This window comes from Lycium ferocissimum, unplaced genomic scaffold (genome assembly GCF_029784015.1).
Source record: "Lycium ferocissimum isolate CSIRO_LF1 unplaced genomic scaffold, AGI_CSIRO_Lferr_CH_V1 ctg17766, whole genome shotgun sequence".
NCBI classification, from domain to species: domain Eukaryota; kingdom Viridiplantae; phylum Streptophyta; class Magnoliopsida; order Solanales; family Solanaceae; genus Lycium; species Lycium ferocissimum.
In genome coordinates, this window is record NW_026717403.1 from 2610 (window position 1) to 15272 (window position 12663).

The window sequence follows — 12663 nt, forward strand, 5'->3', positions numbered from 1 at the left end:
TATTGACAGAGATATTTGAAAGAAAGGGGCACTAATTTTATACAAGAAAGATAAATTAGAAGACATGATTTTATAAGAATTGGTTCGGTTGGGTTTCGGATAACTACCTGCACACTGAAAGCTTAGGTAGATGAGAAAAAATCACCTAGTACTTCTTTTGCCTCCGTTGGGAATAGCACCTCTCTTCCCACTTCATGGTTTTTTTGGCGGTATATTAGTTTCTTTCATAGATAAACAAAGTATTTTAATCCACAACAAGCACTAAGGAAGTACTATACAAACCTAAAATAAATGCTATAGCTCAGTTAACTCGGAAAAAAATGTCCTTAAATTCATCTTGCTTCATCGAAAAGCAAAAACTTAACTTGCTACTTAAGAATGTCTAATGTAGACTTTCTGAGATGAACTTCTCCCCTTATACAGAGGAAGCCTCATTAAATTAGTTATCATCACAATCCACTATTCACTATAGTAAACGTTTAGAATTAAGCACAAGGCCAAAATATCTTCAGAGAAAAGAAAATTGTCCAATAGGCAAGTAATATTATAACAAGCTCAAACAGAGCCTCGACAAAGTGCGCGATTACATCAGGATCAGGATATAACACTATCTACTCATGCCTTCAGACAAACATATCTAATAACCAATCTATAATACTAGGAAGCAGCAAACAGATACTCAAACGACAAAACTAAAGTCCAAATACAGAAAATTTAAGGACTAGGAATATAGAAAGGTGCAGCTCTGAGCTAAATTGTCTCATAAAAGAAGGACCCTCCAGAAGGCAGTGGTATGGTGAATCTCTCAATTACACGTGTTATAAAATCATCTGAAAGTGGCTGATTAAGGGGTTGCGCAAGCTCTTGTTCATGCCTGAATATACAGAGTGAGGTTAAAACTCATACAAACAGAACAAATCTCAAGCAGAAACACAAAATAATGGAACACCACAAGTAAAAGAGATCTTACAGTTGCTGTGCAGCTAAGTCATTTGTACTTTGGTGGAGCACGGGCAGGTGAATCCACAAATTGAAGTTTAGCATCCCTAAAAGTGGGAGAAGAAATTAGGTTCAATACACCTGCAGTATATATGACTTGAAAAAACATGAAATAGATTTATATGTAGCATTACCCAGTAAGCTTTCTAGCAAGGTACTGAAAAGGCTTCTTCAAGTTGCAGTCACTCTTTGCTGAGATATCATAGCATTGTATATTTTCCTTCGAGTGACATTTTTCTGCCTTAACCTGCCAGTTCTTGCCATCAACTTGGTTTCCACAGAGAACAATGGGAATGTTCCCACAAACCCTGGAAGAACCAACGGGAAAGTCTTTTCAGATTCAATTGCATATCATCAAATTATGAGTCGAGTATAATGCATGAACAGTTTCTTACCTGAAAAGATCTTTTTGCCACCTAAGAACATTCTTGTAGGTCCAATCCGCGGTAACATCAAACATGATAATTGCACATTGTGCACGAATGCTGCACGAGAAACGTAGACAAATATGAGGAGACACAATACAGTCACCAAATGCTTCAAAGCAAGATAACTAATGGCAAGACAGTCATCCAAGTGTTTTGAGTTCAAAAGAGTGAGCACAATTTCTGTCACCTCAGATACCTAAGATACAAGACCACATTGTAGAAATACCAATAGTGGCATTTGCTGTAGAACACCAAATGTCAACAACTATTCTTCACAGTCAGAACAAACGAGCATACTTAATACCAATATCCTTTTATCTGGACACATTATTCACTCTTAGGATTTGATAGTAAACGCTTTTAATCAGAAATAACATCCTTCAAGCAGAGCAGACCCTTGAGGAAAATTAAGTTTTTTAACTGTCTAGAGTCACTTACTAGTAGCCATCACGAAGACCAGCAGTGTCCCAGCAATCAAAGCGGATTTTCCCACGATTTGTGAAGAAGTCTAATGGGTGAACCTCCACACCGATAGTGGCTGTATGAAAACGAAATTTAATAAATAATCCACTCATGAGATACCAACATAATAAGAAACAGAGCAAGCCCATTGCGAAACAGGACAATGACCCAAACTTGTTCTGTCAGTAAACTTACGATCATATTTTTTCCCGAATTCACCAGCGAGCCTTTTGAGAAAAGCTGTATGTCCTGAAGAAAATAGTAACAATTACAACAGGAACCATTAGAGTACTCTAACAAGAGGAAGCAAGCTCCTAATCTCAATGAAATATGCACTTCAATTTACAAAGATACAATTGACACATCACCTAACAGTTATCGTATAAATTTTCAGTGTAAACACAGACATGATTTTGAAATAATTTTCATACTTAAGAACACCATGTAAAAGCTAACAATGTTTTTCATATGTTTGGAGAAATCAAAACAAAATATATCTGTTTGACATCAAAATATTTTTACTGACATTCTCTTTGAGACAAAAACAAACTAGAAGCAAATCTCAGATAAGCATAGAAACATACCAGTTCCTCCATCACCCACAATTACAAGCTTGAAGCTTTGTTGGTTTGGTAGACCCTGCAAATCCGTCAAAAAAAATTACAATCTAACCCTGATCACATATTACCACAAATAAAACTCATCATCCCAATCAAAGTTAAAAACCAACTTCTAAGAAGAATAAAACGGAGCTTTTGGACAAAAAAGGGAAAAAAAAAAGTGTATAAGCACCTCAATCTCTATTACATGTCACATCTGTATTAAGATCAACTATCATTCCAATACTGATTAATAATTTGCAGCTATGCAAAACTCATCTACATCTTCAAAACTAATCCAAATCAAATATAAAAGGAACAATTGGACCCAAAAAAAAAATCAACAAAACATATAAATATTAATTGTTGTAGTGGGGGATGGCGGCTGGAGGTGGGGGAATGGCGGCCGGTGGTGGAAGGTTCGTAGAAGAAGAAAGGGAGATGAGTGTTTGGGTTAGGGGTGCGGTCCAGTCTTTTTCTTTTTTAACTACTTTGTTTTAGTATTTAGAAATCCGTACGTTTAGAATGAGGATAAACTTGTACAATGCTTAAATAGGTGATGATAGAACAATAATAGTAAAAGCATTAAAAAAATCAATACCTCGCCGTTTTCACGCATTATACAAATAGGTCAACAAGCCAACAAACTATTCAAAAATCAGCAAAAAAGCAGAGGTCCTTAATAACGCCAAACATGAAAACTTTAGTACATCATCCATTAGTGGACTACACACACTTTATATTTTTTACTCATTGTCAAAAAAGTGTCTTACGGTTTAAATCTGAAGTAGTACATGTCTTCAAAACTATATTAAAAACACCTCAATCTCATCTATATTAGAATCAATTATCATTCCGATAATGATAAACAATACGCATCTATACAAATTCTCTTTTATTTAACACTCTTCATTCCAATCAGATAAACAAAATTTGTGCAAATTATAGAAAAATAAACAAAAACATATGGATATTAAATGCGATACAAAAATAAATGTAACTAAAATTAACTCACCATATTGAAAAATAGAATGAAGAAAAACGCAGCAAAGCTTCAAAGAGAAAAGAGAAGTTCTTTTTTTTTTCAAGTGAAGAAAAATGAATTGTGAAGTGAAGAAAAATGATGAAATTATATAGTAGTCAAGTTAGTTGAATTTCGTAAGAAATGAATTGCAATCTGGCAACTTTGACAGCGACTGCACTATGCTTGACTACTTGACTATGGTATAATTCTGAGACTATATATGTATATTAAAAGAGAGTTGACCCAAAATCGCATCACACTCACTATATATGTATATTAAAAGAGAGTTGACCCAAAATCGCATCACACTCACCATTCTTGTTTATATACAGTCGAAACGACTGCAAATAACAAGCCTAAGTATATATATTTATAAAACTCCCTTGCCTTTATAGGATGATGTCAAAGGCTGTTGGGTTTAATTGATAGGTTGAATGGGAAATGGAGGGAAAAGAAGTGGAGGGAAAAATGAGTTATTCATAACACTTTGCTGAAATAGCATTTGTCGCCATGGAGTGGTGGAAAAGAAAAGTTATATACTTTAAAAGTAGAAGCACTCTTTCGTGTTGCTAAAAAGATCGAAAAGGGTGTCTCGCCGTCGTCGTCGCTCGGCTCGACTTCGGATTTGGACCAAATTTCATTTAATTTTAATTATTTAATTAATTGAATAATAATTAATTAATTAAAGATCGACCGCGACGGCTTAGTTTTCTTTCTTTCCGGATTAATTTAAAACATTTCCCTCGTTTTCCAACGGAATTTTACGAAAGGTTGCGAATTTTTAGAAAAGTTGCAAGCTTTTCCCAAACATTTATATATTTGTTGATCTGAATTTTCCTTACGAATTTTTGATTTTCTTTATTCTTCTCTCTTAAAAGTTTGCTTGTGTGATATCTGCCATTAAGTGGTTCGCACGACATCGGAGTTTTTTTTTGGTACCACACGAGGTGAGTTAAATCCTTACATCGCAGAGGAAATATTCACATTCAACCTTGGATACTTGAGGGGAATAATTTCCTTAAGAACACAAATGTGCATTCGGTGAAATTTGGATTTGATTCTTAAAAATTATTTTTCAGATTACATTTTTACATTGGTTCATACTTTCTGATTTTGTAAAGTTACTGATTTCTGGAAATATTACTAAGTTACTGTTTTGTAAGACAGATTCACAACAATCTTAAGGAAATTGATATAATATTATAATACGTGATCGTTTAAGGAGATTAAAACTACAGTTTTTACTCCATATGAATATTAGTATTCATTTCGAAGATATAAAAATTTCGTTGGAATACCAAAGTTCATAATTATACTGCGATTTGAAGAAATAAAATCTTCATCGTACAAGTTTGTGATTTAATTGCTATTATGGTTTTAGTAACTAAAACAGTTTGTCGATTTGACAGTGACAAAGAAATAATGGCAATTGAGATTTAATTGCTATTATGGTTTCAGTAATTCTTTTTCTTTTTCCCGTTCCCTTCTCTCCTACGTGATAATTTTTTAGGAATATGTAGAAAATAGATAAGATGGACAGTGTTGGGGATTGATATTTTGTCCAACTAAATAGCCCATTAGGCCCAACTGAGTACATAGGAGGTGGATAAGTTTGGTCACATGGGCAATTTGCAGGATTGGCCTTCGCTGGCGGTGGTCTTTAATTTTTGTCCCTCAAATTGGTGGTCTTTAACTTTTGTCCTTAAAATCCAAATTCTGCCTTGCATGGACAGTTTTGCAAATTCTGCCTTACGATTTTTTTTTAATTTTTTTACTAAGCTGGAGTTTGAATCCACAACCTCGGGATATTTGGCGGACAAAACTTAAAAATCACCAATTTGAAGGACAAAAATTAAAGACCACCCCAAATGAAGGACAATCCGTGCAAAAACAAGTGATCAAACGGCCAGTTCAATTAATGTTTTTTTGGTGTAGACCGTAGAGCTTTCATCTTGCCCGAGAAGGCCTTATCTTAAGGGGAAATTACATCTTGTTTGTTTCAGCCCAAATAAAATTATTACATGTCAATTGGGAAATTGGCACTGCTTCCAACTAAGGGACCAAATTGGCATGTATTAGCCATATTTTGAGCAGTTGGCACAAAATGATCATTTATCACTTTTTGGGTCAATAAAAGTAGCAACCACCCATAAACATTCTCCTAAAATCTCCCTTACTCATTTAGAACCAGATATCTCGTCTCAACCTTTCCCTCTCTTACTCATTCTCCTAAATCTCTCCATATTAATCCGTGCATTTCTCTAATTGACACACTTGAGTCACTGCAAAGTCCTTACCCAATTTAACCATTGTAGTATAACAAGTTCCGAGTTACATGTATACAACACATGAATATTAATTTTCATTTTTAGATACATGGTGCCGGTTTAAAATTTATGATGTCTGTTTAATTTATATGATCAATTTTACAATTTGATTTGTATACACATAATGCACACAGATACTGTTTTTTTTAATACAATTGGAATTTATATACATCTATTGTATTCACATAAGGAATTGGTCCGTATTCACCTAACAAATTTGTATATACCAGTTTGAGCCGGAATTGGTATCCATTTGTCCGTATTCACCTAATAAATTGGTATACATTGGTCTGTATTCATCTACTAAATTGGAATACATTTGTTTGCATTAGTATCTTTATAAATTCACATTGGTATACATTGGTCCGTATTCATCTAACATATTTGTGTATACATTTATTTCAATGTTGCTGGAAAAGCATAAAATAAGGGAAACAAAATAATTGAATCCCTACTTTGGGGATATTATAAAAATGTACATGACATTATATTCTTTTTTATACCCAACAATTGATTGATTTATTAATAATATCTCCTAAAGTAAAAATCTTTTTTCTTCTTCTTCTTCTTCTTTTTTTTTTTTTTCTTTACCATAAAACGTACATGTTTTCTCTATGTCAGATTTTCGTTTGAGATGTATTAGTTAATTGTACCATGGGAGAATATAATTCAAGGCAGTAGAATTCTTCTCAAAATAAACTACCAGTATTTTTTGTTCATAATTTGGTAAAAATACGTTACCTTATTTTAGAATACGGAAAAGGCTCAAATATGCCATCCAACTATCGAAAATGGTTCATTTATGCCACCCGTCAATAGTTTGGTTCATTTATCCGAACTATAGGAAATGAGCTCATTTATGCCGTAATTATAGGAAATGGCTCGTTATCTTGAATTAATCAATCTTTTTGACAATTTATCCATTCTTTCGTTCCAAAATGACTCATCGAATGCCATTTTTTATTATTAGGTTTTATAATACCGGATATGAACGTGGCCTCCAATTAGAGGTCTCGTCGTTCAATTAAACTTGACCTAATTTTAAATATCAAATTAATAAAAAAATTCAACCCATACACCTTACCCTTCATTTATAATGTCAGTTGGAGTACGTGTCATATATGGTATTGTAAAATGAACTTTAATGAAATATGGCATGGATGAGTCATTTTTTTTATTAACGGGCGATCGCGTAAATAGTGTTATTGATGATGGCATAAATAAATACATTTATAGTTCGATGGCGTAAATAAATTTATTTCCTATAGTTTAATGGCATAAATGGCCAAATGATTACAGTGGCGTAAATGAATTATTTATAGTTGGATGCGTATTTGGCTTTTAAGTTTAAATACCAACTAGGCGTGATTTTAGGGGCAAAAAAGATTCTGCTCCTATTCTTTCGTACATTGGATACAAATGTGGCTAAAGGCTGCCAATATTTTACGGCTTAAATTGCTCAACAAAAAAATGGGTCAAAAATATGCCAATTAAAAAGGAGAATTGTATCAACATGTCAATTAAAAACAAGATTTAAAGGATTATCTGTGTCTTTAATTGAAATATGAAATTAATCTTAATGTTATTTTATTTCTTAAATTTAAATGTGAAAGTCAAAAATAAGAGAGTGAGTAGTTTTTGTTCCACCGTTGGAAATAATATCGAAATGTGAAAGTGTAAACATACAGAATATGCATTATTCTGTTTAGTCTTTTGAGTCCAAAATCTTTCTGAATCAAGTCCTTACTGGATTTGGAAGAAGCAAATTGTGGGGTTGAAATTGTCATAAAGACAACTAAAATCAATTACTCAAAGTACTTCCCCCAAAAGAGACGCATACCATTGTTTTGTTAACTTTTGCTTCTAAGATAACGTTTTTAATATTGCTGTGACTTGACTCGGGGTTGAAATTGTCATAAAGACAACTAAAATCAATTACTCAAAGTACTTCCCCCAAAAGAGACGCATACCATTGTTTTGTTAACTTTTGCTTCTAAGATAACGTTTTTAATATTGCTGTGACTTGACTCGTGACTTGTGGATAAAGCATCCGTCAATCAAGTATCTAATTGGTTACTTCTAAGTTTCTTTTTTGGGGTAAATCTGATATAAATAATAACCTCATAAATGCAATTAAATTCAAGATTTTGTTCCTTTTAAGTCCGTTATGCTTCTTGATCATGAGTCATTACGATATACATATAATAAAAATTCTTGAATCTCCAATCTAAGCCTAATTCTTCAATTATTTAGCAGACATTATTCGTCTCTGCATCCAAAAGATCTATTAAGGTATGTCTCCCTCTCAATGACTTGTTTTTAGTTTTCAAATCAATTCTATCCCGCTCTTTTTGGTTGTGAATTTCCTGTGATCGATTCCACAAAGTTCTTGGCTAATAACAATTCTTTAATATCGTTACACTTAGTTTATTTTCAAATTAAAGGGACGAATAGAGAGGAAACAGGTGATGAGGCACATTTAAACCTCAATCTCCAAAAGTCTCTATAGATTGAAACCTAATTAAATAATAAGGGTTATGTAGGGTGTACATGGGACCGGGTTGGTTCGGATTTTATAAGCACCTTAAAATGGCCAATTGCGTCGGGTTTTTAAATATATACACCAAACCAAACCAATAAAATTCGGGTTTTTCAACCTCGGGTTTTCTCGGGTTTTTCAGGTTTTTTTTCCGGAATAGTCTTGATACAAAACATATAACTTTTACTTCAAATATTTCTTTAATTCTAGTAAGATAAAACTACATAATTAAGGTGTTTCTTAAAAAAATAACACAAAATGTGAGAAGAGTGATGACGTTGTATTAAAATATTCAACAAAAGCTAATAAAATCAGTTAAAATAAATATTGCTAATTAACAAGCCATAAAGAAAATGACCATAATCTAAAAATACCAAGTCATGCTAAAATAAGTACGGCTAATAAGTATTAATTACACGACAAAGAAAAAACTTAAGTTATGTATTTTCACTCTCTAAATCAATTATGCAAAACTAAAGAATAGATATCCAACATTATTGTCATTCCTAGTGATAAATTGAATTTATTTTGTTAGCATTAGTGTTGAGTTGGTTTTGGTTTGGACTTTATTTGAGTTACTAACATCCATAGGATATAAAACTTATTGACATTCAAAATTCTAAGTTCAAACTTGAATAATATGATAATGGATAAAAAAACTACGAAAAAATTTAAGAAATATTTATAAATTACATTACGAATAAATATTTTTATGTATAAAATATTTTAAAAATTGAATATATGTAATGTCGGGTTGGTTTTGTTCGGTTTGACTTTTTTTAGTTAAAACCAAACCAAACCAATTATGATCGGGTTTTTTTTTCAACACCAAACCAAGTCAAACCAAACCATTAGTCGGGTTTTTTTCTCGGTTTATCGGTTTGGTGCGGTTTGTCGGTTTACTTTGTACACCCCTAGGGTTATGTAATGGGATTGTGCCGGGATCTTTAGACGAATAGCTGGCCGGATTTATTTTTTCTTGCCGGTATACATAAATTATACGTTGGTCATATATATTTATACACATATTATACGTGGATTATTCTTATATTATATATTCGCTGACTATTTTTAATTTAAGTTGTTAGTTGGGTGGCTATTTAGGTTATTTTTTCAAATGTGTATAAACTCATAAAAGTAGATCTCATAAAAGATTACAAGATCACCCCCTTTCATTCTAGAGTGATGGAAGAATCATAATATTCAAGCTGTTTTTTTTCATGCTTTTTTTTCCCAGAAGTCTAAAAAGAAAAGCGTGATTAACTGAGATATCTCTAATCTTCCCGTGTGAAATTCAATTATTTTTTTCTCTCTGGGATCAAAAGATTGGATCTGGCTATAAAAAGAATGTTAAATACTATAGTTTTCGTTGTATAAAATTCATTTGAAAATTGCAAGTTGCACTTTGAAAAATAGTAATTTCTCCGGCCATCCATGTTGGGTCACCGTCCATCACTCCGATAAATCCTTCAGATTTTGATTGATTCTTGAGACTTACAACTTAAGGGATTAATATTTAAATATTAAAATTACAAATTATGGAGTGTTTAAAGATAAAATGATGAGTCTATGATACAGCATGTGCATAATCATTTTTCGTGTACTAGACTACTAATCTGTTCTGAAGACCATTAACATATAATTATTCACATGTTCGATCCCTCATACAATGTCTTCTTTTGCTTTATCTATACCCAAAGCAATATTAACCTTGAGTCCTTGACCATAAAACTTATACTTTTAGTATGTATATGAAGTATTAACATTTTTATTCGAAAACGATTGAAAGACCAGCAACGTTATATGAGAGTAAATGTTAAAACTTTGAGCCCATATATTCACATTATAAGTGTTGTGAAAATGCATATGTAGCCACAAAAGGTTAGAGCAAATCATAAATGTTCGCATTTGTAATTCAAGTAACACAATTAGAAGATAAATAAATTAATACAAAAGCCACTCTAGATAGCTTAGTCATATCTTATGTATAGGCCTACAAGTGCTCCAATCCATGAGCGTGAAACCAATTTGACTGAATGTGATAAATTGGCCAATATACTTAAATCACATGAAAGTGAATTATCTCCAAAGATTTACTATTTCTTGAAATTATGTACATTTAGTGACAAAACAAAACAGAATAAAAGAATTATTCATATAGGTGATATCAATTAGTTGAATTAATCACCTTTCTAGATCGTGCTAAGTCGGCAGCCGTTCATTGACCCAATACAAGATCAATTGCTTTTATTCCTTTCTCCATTTGTTTTCACATGACTTGTTCTGTTTTTTGGTAATATTGTCCAGCGATTCACATGCACCAACAAAAGATCTGCCTACCTGTACCTCCTCAAATATTCAATTCCTTATCATTTTTTGGATTGATGGTGGACGACTGCGTGTAGAGAAGGAACATTTGATTCTAGAATGCAAACATAATTCAGTCTTACAATTTTTGGAATTTTGGATTCTCTTCTACTATTATCCCATCGAGAAAAACTCATTATACGGGCACACAAGTTTTAGGTAGCATTTAAAAAAAAAAGTCAAAAAAACTCAAACTTAGTACTTCCCCTTGGATAAAAAAGTGTTAAACTTAGCCGTTTACACCTTTGGCATAAAAAATGCAAACTCCTAGAAAAAATAGGTATCGAGATTTGATCACATAGCACTTAATAGTGACAAATCTGATAAAAATAAGGTAAATTTATTCTTGATTTGACAAGTGGAGACTCTTTTTTGACTAAGAAAAAAAAATTAGCGGACACTCCTTTTTTATCACGGAGGAGTACTATCTACCTCATCCATCTCAAAATATTTGTCGTCCTTACTAAAAATACTTATCTCAAAATATTTATCGTTTTATTTTCCCAACATAAAGTTAAGTAATTTTTTCCATTTTACCCTTGTATTAATTACATTAATGGGGGTGATTTTTTGAGTTCACATACCAACATTTAAGAGATCCTATCATTAATGGAGTAAATATTTATTGAGGAGAGAGAGCATGAAATATGTTAAGAGGGTAAAATAGTCCAAATGCTAATCTTATAAATGCTTTCTTAATGGGCGTGTAAATGAAAAGTGCGACAAATATTTTGAGACGGAAGGAGTATTGAAAAAAGTCAAATATTGCTAAAGCAATGTCAAACGCAAAACTTTCATATTTAATGTGTTCACTTGAACTATATGCGTTACATTTATTATTAGTGGTTTGTTAGTTGTTATAGTCTTCAATGATCTTAAATTTTCTCTATTCTCTATGTCAAAAGCTCACACATAGATGTTTTTCTTTTCAAATGTATTGAAGGGTACATTACCTCTTCTCTTCTCTTTCCCTATACACATTGATGGAATGTTGAAAGTAGGCCTTTTCTCTTCTATGTAAGTGAGAAATTCAAAAATAAGAATACTACAAATTAGATAGTTAAACCTAATACTCCTAATATATATAGTTGACTTTGAATGGATGTCCTATTAATAAATGTGACGTCCAACAAACTTAAGTCTAGCATGAATGTTTAAAAACGAAAAAAAAAGTATACTACATATTATCTTTCTTTGAAGCCTGACTTTTGGATGTGATCATGGCAGATCAGAATTTAGACGTGTGACAGAGTTCTATGAATTGAGATATTGAATTCTAAAATGTTACCTAATTATATCTTATCTTTTCCACACACATATTATAAGTATGATTTGATCAAAACATTGTATTCTGCTGAAATTGCTGAACCCATTAATGTCGGATGCACCATTTGAGGGGTGAACGAGAGAGGATTCACCATTTTGAAAGTAAATATTGGATGCAGATTTTCTATAATTAATTAACGTAACCCTGAGACTATATATGTATATTAAAAGAGAGTTGACCCAAAATCGTATCACACTCACCATTCTTGTTTATATACAGTCGAAACGACTGCAAATAACAAACCTAAGAGTATATATTTATAAAACTCCCTTGCCTTTATAGGATGATGTCAAAGATTTGTTGGGTTTAATTGATAGGTTGAATGGGAAATGGAGGAAAAGAAGTGGAGGGAAAAATGAGTTATTCATTTCTTAACTTTATGAAATAGCATTTTGTCCTCTTAGGTGGTGGAAAGAAAAGTTCTCCTAACTTAAAAGTAGAAGCACTCTTTCGTGTTGCTAAAGATTCGAGAAAAGGGTGTTTTCGCGCGTCGTCGTCGGCTCGGCTCGAGCCCGGCCGGATTTTGATAATCTTTTTGGACCAAATTTCATTTAATTTTAATTATTTAATTAATTGAATAATAATTAATTA

General features: G+C 32.3%; 1 pseudogene; it reads right to left on the minus strand.

Annotated features, from left to right (window-relative positions):
* Positions 1-505: 505 nt before the first annotated feature.
* Positions 506-3107, minus strand: LOC132042769 (GTP-binding nuclear protein Ran1A-like; annotated as a pseudogene).
* Between the last annotated feature and the right edge of the window lie 9556 nt (positions 3108-12663).